Below are 14,031 nucleotides of genomic sequence, written 5' to 3' on the forward strand. Positions count from 1 at the left end.
AAGATTGGCAAATTTTGATTGGCAAGAATTGGATGGGCAAAATTGATAGTGAGAGATGCCCGATGTAGAGGGATGGTAAATCCACCATCCCTCCCATCCCCGGGCACATGAGCTATAGTTTTATGGGTTTATGGCGGTGAAAACCTAGCCAGGGAGGGTTAGGTTATTGATAGGAGTTAGAAAGATGACCATAGGTAACTGTAGGGTTAAGTAGCGACATGATACCTGTAGTGGGGACGTAGAATAGATTAGATGGATTATAACGACGAGGGAGCGCAATAGTATAAGTGGCGACTGGGAAGCGCGAGTTTCAGAAGGGGGGTAGTCAGCTTAGACGATGCAGTGTGCGTGAAGGAGGTGATTGAGCAGCGTATTGTAAAAAGTGTGAGTTGAGTATGTAGTATTGAGTGAATGGTCCTGAAGGGAAGACGGGTGCACCAGCCACCCAGTGTGTGTGAGCACAGGTGTGCAAATACAGGTGTATGGAGAATGGTAGAATGGAATAGATGGAATGGAGTATGGAATGGATGGTGTGGAGTGAGTAGTGGGGAATATGTGGAGTGGAGTAGTTGGTGCGAAAGGAGTGGATGGGGAAGATGGACCCCTTCACGAATACCCGGGGAGGGTAGTTTAAGAGTAGGTTGAGGGTATAGGTAAATTGTGGTGGATATTGGCATCTGTGGTGCATGTGGTAGAATGGTGTTTGGATGGGTGCATTAGTGAAGTGGAAATGGCTGGGCGTGTCGCCTGTTAGTGAGTGTAGTTGAATGGGCACTCCGCCACTGTCAGGATGTCGGCCAGGTGAGGCCGCAGGTGGGCTCTGGGAGCCAGTAGAGTTGTTCAGTGGGGCCCGAGGATCCGGAGGATGGACCCGGGTAGCCCAGTGCCAGAGAGGGCACCGAGTGGGGAGAGCGCCACAGGGCCTTCCCCAGGTAGATAGGTTAGGGTAAGGAGCAGGTAAGCTCGGAGGCAACAACAGTGGTGGAGGTGTGCAGGTGAGTAGACCTGCTGGTGAGCCACACGACCCAGCCTGGAAATTGTGCGAAGACACAGGGAGTTGAATCGGGGGAGTGAGACCCCAAATTGGTGAGCACCACAGTTTGGTCAATGGGAGTTCGGTTCTTAGAACCACATAGTGTAAGATGGCCAATGGTTTTGCAGGGAAAGACCCCGGGTAGAGTAAAGGTGTTAAAGTCATTTTGAGGATAGTTAGGATGGAAATCCCTTCGCACCATCTGCAGCCACTCACCTGAGGTGATGACATGACTCCACACCATGGTTGTTTTGTGATTTTTGCAAATATTTTGGAATGGTGAGACGCATCATGCCGTGGGGGTGAAATTGTGCTTGTTTGTTCCATCTCTTCCTCCTTATGAGGGATTGATGATGAATTGGTTGATGGCAAATTTGGATTGGAGGGATTGGTAACCATTTTGGTATTAGGGGAGATATGGGGAAGATGAGACGATAGTGACGGATTTGAAAATTGTGTAGAGTTTTGTGGATACGGGGTAAGGGCAAGGGTAGAGTAGGTGACAGGGGGGGTGACGGACGATAGGGACGAGCTTTCTCCGCTCACTCCCCTGCGTACCTCACCTCTGTATTACCTTGTTTGGATGTGTACCCTTGTGACCTTGCTCCGATGCTTGCTTTGTTCCTTTCCTTCCCCACTCACAGCTTGTTCATTTTGGGTCCGGGGGGGGGGGGGGTGCAGGTAGCTGCATTTGTGTACCCGAGCCGCCGCTGCATAGCCTGCCTGGATCGATACACCACCTTATGGACCGCATGACTTGTGGCCTAGCCCCACCATATGGACCACACGTTTCTGTGGCTAAGCACCACACCCTTATGGACCCCACGTGTTGGGGCCTGGCCCCTCTGCTGGGACCGGCCATGATGGCCAGATAAGTGTTGACTTGTGGACCATGGTGAGGTGGCCCCTTTTGCCCAACAGGTGGACCACCCATAGTTGGCCCCTGTGGGCTCTAAATAAAAATGGATGCGTTGTGTGCCTTTTTATTATGTCAAATAGGCAGCAAGCCACAAGAAGGACAACATCAGGAAGAAACATCGGACCGGCAGAGCAGAGGGAGCAGAAAGAAGAACCGGTCAACAGTTTTTTGTTTTTTTTTAAATGTGTGTGCAATTAGCACTGGATGGTGCTTTGTGTGTTCATGGTGCTTATTGGTGCTGATGGTGCTTTGGTGCTTTGTAATGCTCTTGTGCTCGGGGGTGCACTGCAATATCAATTGTGCATCCCCGGGCACTTGAGTATGGTGTATCGATGCAGTGCAGTGCATGCTCTTCCTCTTTTTCAGGAACATCTTTTTGTCTCCCAAAATGACAAGTCCTGGGTTGCAGTGTAAATACAAATTAGTGCTTTGTAAATAATGCTCCCCACCGTAAATGTGTAGTTTGAAAACCATTCCGTGATGCGGTTATCCTGTGGGTGTGAGTCTGTTAGGTAGGATGCAACGTAGCAGGCGGGACATACGTAGTTGTTTTAAAACTGTCGCACTCAAGGGTAAGGTTAATAGTCGAGGGTTATTACACCTGAGTGTCACATTAAGTAAAGTTAGTTCAGGTCGAGACGAACCTAGAGGAAAAACGGGTGCTGTGTTACGGTTTTTAGAACCTTCACTAGTAAATTTAGTAAATGTATCCCTTATAATTATCCCCCTGTAAATATTCCCATCAATTGGCTTGTTAAAGATCGCACCCTAGTTAGTCCATGAACAACACGTAGCGAACCATAGGACCTCTTCATAGTTATCTCATTATTATGTGTTTCAGTTAAGGATCTGTTCCCAGTCGTTGAATCTGCGTTGCATTAATCAAATAAGATAGGCCCCTTTCAATTCCCCAATCGCCTCACCCACGTCTCCGCAAAGTAACAGCCAGGCAGCGTTCGCTGCCCTTTGGTTTGGCTCGTTTGATTGCCCCAAGCCGCCATTAGCCATGCGGTCAAGCCGAGAAAGAAGGGGGCGGAGCCACCAGATCACGGGTGTGGCAAGTCGGCTCGTCATCGGAGGTGGAGTCAGCAAGAACTTACCGGCCAACCAGCACCGCGGTGAGCAAACCGGTAGGCGTGCCCTCGGAGCCCGCGGCTTGATTTCCAACACAGCAATAAAAAGGGCTGCAAGGGACTGCTTGGCGAGTTGAGTGAGGGAGTTGAGTGAGAGGGTTCCGAAGGAGTTGGGTGAGAAGGTACGAGTCGGTGAGAAGGCACGAGAGAGATAGGTGATCCGGCGAGTGGGTCCGTGACGGCGACCACAATACAATCGTTAACTGACATTGGCCTGGCAGTGCGTGTGAAAACGAATACGTGGAGGGGCGGCTGGCTGTTCGCCTCGAGCCCGTAGCGTGGACTGGAGCCACCTTCAATGCTGCGCACCGGCCCGGACCGGCCTACCCTCTCACCTGCATGGACCTTCTCCTTCTTCCAGTGATTCCTGTGCTGTCTGGGAATTGGTAATTAAGACTGTTTTAAGGCTTGCCCTGTGTATCTTCTTCTTCTTCGTCCTGTATATTACTTTCGTTGCTCTTCCTTTGGTTTGTTGTAGATCATTAATAAATGTCTGTTATTTCTTACCCTTTTGGTTTCATTCTTCCCTGATTGCTTTAGTCTTTTCTTTCGATTGAATACCTGTGGCACGATTTGGCCAACGCTTTATAATCAGGTTTAGTCTCTTGTCAACGGCCTGAGTCAGGGCTCGCTCCGCTCGGTGTGTCCATTACAGTCGCGTCTCGGGCGGGGCTCATTTCCTCGCTTACCGGAAGGCGCTGGTACTTAGGTCATAGGAATAATTGGCCTACTATCCTATTCAGCGCTGACCAGAAGTGGCGAGATAGTTCCAGGACTCGGACAGCCAGCTTAAAAGACGAGGGGATTAAACCCCCCTCGGTAAGGGGAGTGCCGAAACCGAGATCCGTAACAATATATATATATATATATTGTTACGGACACGGTTTTTGGATGTTATTTTACCGAGCGGTGGTGTATTTAACCGCGTCCGAACAGTTACTCCCCGATTAGAACCCGATTCCAACCGAACGTTGACTAATCGCGCTACAGATATTCAATTGGGAAACCTCTAAAGCGACCGAAAGAGAAGAAGAGAGAAGAAAGACAGAGTTTGGAGGAAGAACAGATTTATTATACACACACAAGCAATATTTTAGAGCGACCAATATTATTTACAGCAATAGATGGAAAAGAGCAGTCACACAGTGCATTGTTAACTTATTCTATTTCATTTACTTAATCCCCAAGACAAACGAGTAGGACAGGACGTTCACACTCACACGATGGATATTGCAGGCAGGTAATGGCTCGAGGTTGATTGCTTGAGAGGAAGGCAAGGTCGGAGGCAGCAGCTTTCAACCCCTCGCGGTTTTGGCGGGAAAACCTCCGTCGCGTATCCGCGGCCGTCACGCGCTGGCTCGGCACACCTGCTCCTCTTCCTGGGGTGGAGCCGTCTCCCTCCGTTCAGCGCGTCTCTCCAACGACAGGGGATATTGCAGGCAGGTAGGTAGGGCTTGCGGTGGATTGCGCTCCTCTTCCAGGTCATCCCCCAGCGTATCTCTCAAGGCCTCTCCTTCAAGCAGTTCCTTACATTCGCTTTTATCACCTCCGGCCGAATTAAGCCGCCGGCTCCGAGGGCACGCCTACCGGGTCACTCACCGCGGTGTTGATTGGCTGTTAGGGCCGGTTCACTCCTGCCCTCTTCTGACGAGGTGGAGCCACGCCTTTCTTCTCCAACCTTACCTCGTGGCCAATGGTGGTTGAAGAGAAAAACCGACCAAAATGCGGAAGGCAAATGGAAGGGAGGTTTTGGGGAAATTGGAAGGGCCTACGCTTATTTTGTTTGATACAATGCAAAGTCAATCTAGTGGAAAACACATACTTAGCCTACATGGAATAAGGAAATACACTATTTAAAAGATATATCGTGACCTGCGTGTATGTTCTATGAAATTAATTAGGAGGACGGCTGCGACCATTATTTACATTACCAGGATGTTACCATACCAAAACCATACTCTTCACATCCGTTACCCTTCCTCCAAAATTGTTACACTCCTCAAAACCCGTTACACTCCTCAAAACCCGTTACACTTCTCAAAACCCGTTACACTTCTCAAAATCGTTACAATATATATATATATATATATATATATATATATATATATATATATATATATATATATATATATATATATATATATTGTGTTGCGGATATGGGATTTGGCCTCCATCCATATCCGCTTGTAAATATTCCCCTATTTCCCCAATACTCCCCAACTATCCCCAATCCCCCATTCCCTAGTCCCATTGTCTGTAAACAACACTCTGTAGCCCCGACCTTCCCCTTTTTCCCCCATTAAATGTCGTGCCCAGGTTCACCGCATCTCACGTAGACAACTATAGGACATCTTGCTAGTTATTCTTAGTCTATGTCAGTTAAGGACTCGTTTCCATTAATTCTGACTCTTCGTTGCACCAGAATGTGATTGTATGGCACCAGTAGTAAGTTTAGGACCTCCCAATACCTCCACGCATCTCTTCCTCATGAAACCACAACACCAACAACAACAACAGCGGCGCGGGGAGTGCGCGTCCTCACTCCGGCTTGGTTAGCCGCCATTGACCATGTGCTCCGACGGGGTTACAACTCAGGGGCTGACTGTCAGCTCCTCGTCAAGGGCGGAGCCCGGTAACCCCCCGCACCCAATAAGAAGCGGCGGACCGATTCCATCTGGGGCGGAGCTAACGAGCCGAGGGCATGTCACTCCCCGCTGGACAAGCGCAGGAAGACGGAGGTGACGTCAGATGCGCCCCAGCCACGAAGAAGAACGGACGCCACCTCCAGCGCGACGATACCTACCCGCATCTTTGGACCGGACTGGGTCGATTCTGCCCCTGAGCCAAGGTGCACCTTGAGCCATCGATTCTGCCCTTCCTTGCCATCAATCCCTGTGTGAGTCAGTCTTGTCCCGTTTGTCTGTGGTCTGTCGGGTATAAGATAAGACCGTGTATAAGTGCCCACCTTTCTGTGCTGTACCTCTTGTGTCGTGTAATCTAAACGTTCTGCATATCCCATATTATATCCTCCTCCGGAGGTCTTGAGAACTGTACCCCTGGTGTCGTGTCATTTAACCCAGCCGTTGTGTCCTTTCCTTCATTGATCTAGCGTAGCGCGATTCGGCCAACGTTCGAGTATAATCGGGTAAACTGTGCGAACACGGCGGCCATTCCGCTCGGCCCATAATAACATCCTAATAAGTCGTGTCCGTAACAATATATATATATATATATATATATATATATATATATATATATATATATATATATATATATATATTGTAACGAATTTGAGAAGTGTAACAGTTTTGGAGAAGTGTAACAATTTTGGAGAAAGTGTAACGAATGTGAAAAGTATGGTTTTTTTGTGTGTAACACCCTCGTAATGTAAATAATGGTCGCAGCTGTCCTCCTAGTTAATTCCATGAAACTTACACACAGGCCACGATATATCTTTTTAAATAGTTTATTTCCTTATTCTATGTAGGCTAAATATGTGTTTCCCACTAGATTGACTCTGCATTGTATCAAACAAAATAAGCGTAGGCCCCTTTCAATTTCCCCAATCATCTCCGCTCTCCAAAGTTCCTTTCAAAAGCGGTGCGAGTGGTGTTCAATCCCGCAAGCCGCCATTGCCCATGTGCTCATCTCGGAGAAGAGGGGGGTAGGAGCCGCCAACTCACAGGCGTGGCACGTCGTCATGATCAAAGGAGGAATCGGACAGCCCTAACAGCCAACCAGCACCGCGGTTAGCGACCCGGTAGGCGTGCCCTCGCAGCCGGCGGCTTGATTCCGCCCCGAGTAATAAAAGCGACTGGAAGGGACTGCTTCGGGAGATGACATGAGAGAGGACATGAGAGATGAGCTGTGAGCTGTGAGCTGTGAGATGAGAGACGCTCCAAACCAAAAAGGAGAGATACTTGGAGAGGAAACGAGCTTTGAAGAGATGCGCTGAGAGGAGGGAGACGGCTCCACCAGAAGGAGAGGAGCAGGTGTGACCGAGCCAGCGCGTGACGTCTACAGCATCAGCAGCGTCGACGCGACCGAGGGTTTTCCCGCCAAAAACGCGAAGAATTGAGAGCTGCTACCTCCAGCCCTGCCGGTTGCAGGGACCTGACCCTGCCTCCCTCTCCAGCAACCCACCTCCGCCAATCCTGCCTGCAATTTCCCCCGTGTAAGTGTGAACGTCGTCTGTCTTGAATGTTGTCCTGGGGTTAAGTAAATTGAATAGTATAAGTTAACGATTCACTGTGTGACTGCTTCTTCCATCCATTGCTTGTAAATAATTTTGGTCGCTCCTTCTTTTTGCTTGTGTGTGTATAATAAATCTGTTCTTCCTCCGTACTCTGTCTTCTTCTCTTTTCCTTCTCTTTCGGTCGCTTTAGAGGTTTCCCGATTGAATATCTGTGGTGCGATCTGGTCAACGTTGGGGGAGTCGGGCCAATTGGGGATCCTGTAACGGTCGCGGTTGGACCATCCGCTCGGCCCATCATAACATCTAAACCGCGACTGTAACAATTGGTAGTCAGGAGTTGGGATTCGAACCTGGGACTAAATTTATTTAGCCCAAATTTTGGACACCAATTGTGTTATTACCGTAACAATTGGTGTCTGGGAGTGGGATTCGAGGCCCGAACCAAATTTTTAAAAGGTGTAGAAAAAAAAATTTTTTGGTCAAAATTACGAGCTGCCGAAATTTTGTTTAATAAAACCCGAATTTTGAGATCGCGCCATGGACAATCAAGGCGATCGGATGTCGGTGGGGGAGATAGACGGGTTAGGGGTAACCCAGGACTTAGGGGAAGAAAGGGAGGAGGAGAGCAATGAGGAGGCGGTTGAGGGGGTATCAGGCGCACAAAATGGCGCTCTCGCGCACGTGGTTGAGGGGGCCACGGCCGCGGAACCAATGAGCGCGGTCCAAATGCAAGCCTTCATGGCCCAATTCATGGTGGAAATGCAGAAAAAAAACGACAGTATGGAACAAATGGAAGACAGAAGGAGGGCTGATAGTGAGAAAATGGAAAGCAGAATGATAGGGGTAATGAGGGACGAAGCGAGGGGTACCGGTGAGGGATTAGACAAGAAATTTGAAGGATTAGACAAGAAATTTGAGGGGTTAGACAACGGGATAAAAGAGGTGAAAAATGGGTTAATGGGGTTAGAAAATAGGATGGAGGACAAATTGCGGGAAATAGGGGAACAATCTGCCAGGGAAATCAGACGAATGGGGAACCAGATAGAGGAGGTACAAATCGGGTTAGAAAGTAAACTGGATGCTCAGAGGGATGAATTGGGACAGATGAGGGTGGCATCTACAAAAGAGATGGAGGAGATACGACGAGGTGTAAGTGAGGAGGTCTCGGGGCTACGCGAGGAGGTAAAGCGAGGTGAGAAGCGTATGGAGAAAGAGGTGAGAAATAATACGGCTAGGTTACAGGGGGGAATAGAGGGTCTGACAGAGGAGGTGGAACAGCTGATGGAGGGACAAACGGAGTTAGTGGAGCAGGTTCAAAGGAACACTGCAGTACTCGGAGGGTTAAAGGCGACATAAAAAGAAATTAAAAACGAATTAATAGCGACACAGAGGCAATGTCAGATGGTACGTGAGGGACTGACAATGAGGTTGGACGAGGTGACAGAGATAATGGAGACGAAGGACCGAGAGGTGAGGATGCACATACAGACGGTCACGGTAGCCTTAGAGGACGAACTTGAGGAGACGCACCGGGAAATAAAAGAGGTGAAGCAAAAATTAGAGGAAGTGGAAGAAGAGGTGAGTGAAATTAAGAAGGGACGGACAGAAACTAAGAGGGAGATAAAGGAGGAAGTAATGGAATTGGTACAAGGTCTGTGCTCGAATCGTGATGTGCTGCTCACTAACCAAATAAAAAGTTTGCAGGTGGCAGAGGAGGTGCGACGACGAGGTACGGAGGTGAGTGGCAATGTATATGATGTGAGGGGAGATTCAGTCGGCTTGGGGGGTGGTGTAGACCCGGGTGTTCGTGAGGGACCAATGGTAAGATGTATGAATGGTCCGGAGTGGATGGACAGGAGAGGTGTGCGAGAATGTCCGACCATGGGGTGTGTGAGGAAAAAGTGCGCGCCGACCAGTGAGTGTGCTGTCGAGAGTGAGTCGGTCGTAGCGCGTGTGCGAGGGGGTACATGGAAGCGCGGGGTGGTAAGTGTTACGGAGGAAGTAACGAAAGAGTGTGCGCAAGAGGATGCGCGAGAAAGGTGTGTAACGGACAGGTGCATGGGGAAAGAGTGCGCTGTCAAGAGTAAGGGGGAATGCACGCCTGTGGTGAGTGTTACAGAGGATGTAACGAGAAAGTGTACGCCTGTGGTGCATGTTACAGAGGATGTAACGGGAGAGTGTGTGCAAGAGTGTGCGCGAGAAAGGTGTGTAACGGATGGGTGCATGAGGAAAGAGTGCGCTGTCGAGAGTAAGGGTGAGTGCGCGACCGAGAGTGGAGGTGAGAGTAGTGAGAGTGACACGGAGCGTGAGTTGGTTGTAACAGGTGAGCGAGGATGTACACCTGGAATGGAAGCATGCACCCCTGGAATGGTAGAGCGTGTGTGGGAATGCACACTTGAGTTGGTCGTGAGGCACGTGGTTGGGTGTGCGAGTGAAAGCACACCTGTGATTGTCACAGAGGAGGTGACCGAGGAAGGGGCGCGAAGAGGTGTGTTGGTGAGGTGTGCGAGCGACGAATGTGTGCCAAGGTGTTCGGTGGTCAGGTGTGTGACCAAGTCTGTGAGCGGAATGAGTGTACCGAGGTGTGTAAGGAAAGGTACGAGGAGCATGGAAACAGCTGGAGGTATGAGCAAGAAAGGGGTAGCGTATGCGTGTAAGCATGCAGGTGAGGCATCGACGGTAACCGGGTTAGCGGTTAGAGCGACTTTTAGCTGAATCGGGCCCTCGGTGCATGCCGGGCTTCGCGTGCCGCGAGAACCAGCGGGGATCCGAGCCACGGCGGGTTCGAAAGGACCGCCGTATGCGATCCACGCTGTGCCTCGCTTGGAACGGCCGCGTCCGGGCTCCACTAGGCGGAGCGGGCAGCCCGATAGGAAGGGTCGTCATGGCGACCACTTTCTATTGAGACGTTCCGGCAGGTCGAGATCGGGCAATTGGATGGCTCCGCGCCGAGGTGGTGCGTGGGATCTCGGCACGGGTAAGCCCCCGTCCCTGCACCGAGTGCTGGACGCATCCAGCCGCCGGCACCAAAGAACCCGCGTTCATTGCTCGGCTGTACGAAGCCGAGCTTTAGAAGGGAATTGGCGCACCGAGAGGATCTAATAAGTAGACGGGTGATGAGGTTAGTGTTTTGGACCCAAAATTAGAAAAAGGCAAAATTTGATGATTGGTACGGTGATTGGCAGATGATTGGCAAAATTTTTGATTGGCTGAAATTCGGTGTGCCAAATTGATAGTAGGACCTCCCCGATGTGGTGGGATGGCAACTCTGTCATCCCTCACAGACGGGGGGGGGGGGGGGCAAAGGAGCACTAGCTTATGGGGTTGATGGCAGTGAAAACTAGCCCGGGTGGGTTAGGATATCGTGTGTAGGGACCTAGAAGATGACATTAGGTAACGTTAAGGTTAGTTAGTGACAAGGATACCTGTAGTGGGGACGCAGGTAGATTAGTGTGGATGATAATGACGAGGGAGCGCAATAGTTTAAAGGGACGACTGGGAAGCGCAAGTTTCAGAGGGGAGTAGTTAGATGAGATGATGCCGTGTGTTTGAGAATTGAACAGGTGTGATTGCACAGGTGTGCAACTGAACAGGTGTGTGGAGCAGTGTTTGAGTGATAGTAGTGGTGATTGTGTATTGTGATGACCAAATGGTCCAGGAAGAAAGGAGGGTGCAGGTGGCACCAGGTATGAGTGCACAGGTGTGCAACAACAGGTATGGAGAATGGTTGAATGGAGGACAGGTGTATGGAATAAATGGTATGGAGTATTGGAATGGATGGTCGTGGAGTGAGTATGGTGGAAATTGTGGAGTGGAGTGGATGGTGCGAAGGTGTGAATGGGGGAAGAGTGGACCCCCATCACGGATACCCGGGGCGGGTAGAGTAAGTGTTAGGTATAGGGTACAGGTAAATTGTGGTTGGATATTGGCATCTGTGGTGCGGGTGAAAGAATGGTCTTTGGATGGGTGCATTAGTGTTGTGGAAATGGCTGGGCATGTAGCCTGTTAGTGTGTGTAGTTGGTTTGGGCACTCCACCACTGTGAGGATGTCGGCCAGGTGAGGCCGCAGGTGGGCTCTGGGAGCCGGTAGTAGTTGTTGTGGATGGGGCCCGAGGATCCGGAGGACGGACCCGGGTAGCCCAGTGCCAGAGGGCACCGAGTGGGGTGACAGAGCCAGGAGGGGCTTTCCCCAGTTAGTTAGGTTAGGGTGAGGAGCTAGGCAAGCTCGGGTGGCAACTGCAGTGGTGGAGGTGTGCAGGTGGGTAGACCTGCTGGGAGAGCTACACGTCGCAGCCCAGAAATTGTGCGAGGGCACCGGGAGATGAATCGGGGGAGTGAGACCCCAAATTGAGAAGCACCACAGTTTGGGCAATGGGAATTGGTTTTTAGAACCCATAGTGTAAGTTGGCCAATGGATTGGCAGGGAGAGACCCCGGGTAGTGTAAAGTGTGTTAAGGTCATTTAGAGGATAGTTAGGATTGGAGTCTCCTCGCACCATCTGCATCCACTCACCTGAGATGAGGTAACTCCACACCATGCCATGTTTTATTATTTTTCATTAATGCAAATGTTTTGGATTGTGAGACGCATCATGACGTGGGTGTGACATTGTGCGTAATTCCATCTCTCCCTCCTTATGAGGATGGATGATGAATTGGTGATGGCAAATTTTGAAGTAGAGGGATTGGAGACGAATTTGGTGTAGAAGGGAAAGATGGGGAAGACAAGACGTAGTGACGAATTTGTAAAGGTGTAAATTCTTGTAAATATGGGGTAAGGGCAAGGGTAGTGTAGGTGACAGGGGGGGTGACGTACGGTAGGGACGAGTTTTTCTCACTTCGCTCTCCGTACGCACTTCACCCTGCATTGCCTTTATTGACGTGTACCCTTGTGACCTTACCCCTCGCTCATTTGCCTTCCCCCCTTTTGTCTCCCACTTGAGGACCTGTGCGCCATTGGGTGCCGAGGGGAGCGTGCGTGAGGTGGCCATTGTGCGCACGAGATTCCCAGAACCAGCATGCATTGCGTTGATGTACCACTTTATGGACCGCTGTTCTGCGGCCAAGTACCACTTGATGGACCCCAGGTTCGGGGGCAGGGCACCTCTGTTGGAGACCGGCCATAGTGGCCAGGGAATCTTGCTTGTGGACCTCGGTAAGGTGGCACCTATGCCAAACAGGTGGACTACCCTTAGTTGGCCCCTGAGGCCCTAAATAAAAACGAACACAAGTTGTGCTTTTTATTATTTCCAAGTAGGCCGCATGAAGCCAGAAGACGTCGGGAAGAACATCGGCCCAGCAGAGAAAGAGAAGACCACCACCAGTGTTTTGTTGTGTTTATTATGAACCGTGGTGACTGTGCACCGAGTGGTGCTTTTGGTGCTTTGTGGTGCTTTTGGTGCTTTGTGGTGCTTTTGGGTGCTTTGGTGGTATTGGTACTGGTGCATCGATGCAATGCGTGCTGTCTCCTCCCTCCCAACAGGAATTTCTTTTTCTTGTTCCCTAAAAGAAAAAAAAAAAAAAAACACAGGTCCTGGGTTGCGTTGTAAATAAGAAATAACGTTACTGTAAATAATGCTCCCCACCGTAAATGTATAGTTTGAGAACAATTCCGTAATTCGGTTAGCTGTGGGCTTGAGTCTGTTAGACAGGGTGCAATGCAATAGGGGGACATACTTATTGGTGTTTTAAGATTGTCACACTCAGGGTCAGGTTAATTGTAGAGGGAATTACACCTACGTGTCACACTAAGTTAAAGTTTTGTAGGCCCGAGGGCGGGCCTGAAGAAAGGAGGGTGCAGTGTAACGAATTTGAGAAGTGTAACAGTTTTGGAGAAGTGTAACAATTTTGGAGAAAGTGTAACGAATGTGAAAAGTATGGTTTTGTTGTGTGTAACACCCTCGTAATGTAAATAATGGTCGCAGCTGTCCTCCTAGTTAATTCCATGAAACTTACACACAGGCCACGATATATCTTTTTAAATAGTTTATTTCCTTATTCTATGTAGGCTAAATATGTGTTTCCCACTAGATTGACTCTGCATTGTATCAAATAAAATAAGCGTAGGCCCCTTTCAATTTCCCCAATCATCTCCGCTCTCCAAAGTTCCTTTCAAAAGCGGTGCGAGTGGTGTTCAATCCCGCAAGCCGCCATTGCCCATGTGCTCATCTCGGAGAAGAGGGGGGTAGGAGCCGCCAACTCACAGGCGTGGCACGTCGTCATGATCAAAGGAGGAATCGGACAGCCCTAACAGCCAACCAGCACCGCGGTTAGCGACCCGGTAGGCGTGCCCTCGCAGCCGGCGGCTTGATTCCGCCCCGAGTAATAAAAGCGACTGGAAGGGACTGCTTCGGGAGATGACATGAGAGAGGACATGAGAGATGAGCTGTGAGCTGTGAGCTGTGAGATGAGAGACGCTCCAAACCAAAAAGGAGAGATACTTGGAGAGGAAACGAGCTTTGAAGAGACGCGCTGAGAGGAGGGAGACGGCTCCACCAGAAGGAGAGGAGCAGGTGTGACCGAGCCAGCGCGTGACGTCTACAGCATCAGCAGCGTCGACGCGACCGAGGGTTTTCCCGCCAAAAACGCGAAGAATTGAGAGCTGCTACCTCCAGCCCTGCCGGTTGCAGGGACCTGACCCTGCCTCCCTCTCCAGCAACCCACCTCCGCCAATCCTGCCTGCAATTTCCCCCGTGTAAGTGTGAACGTCGTCTGTCTTGAATGTTGTCCTGGGGTTAAGTAAATTGAATAGT

This window comes from Myxine glutinosa, chromosome 10, assembly GCF_964187855.1.
Source record: "Myxine glutinosa chromosome 10, kmMyxGlut1.1, whole genome shotgun sequence".
Lineage (NCBI taxonomy): Eukaryota > Metazoa > Chordata > Myxini > Myxiniformes > Myxinidae > Myxine > Myxine glutinosa.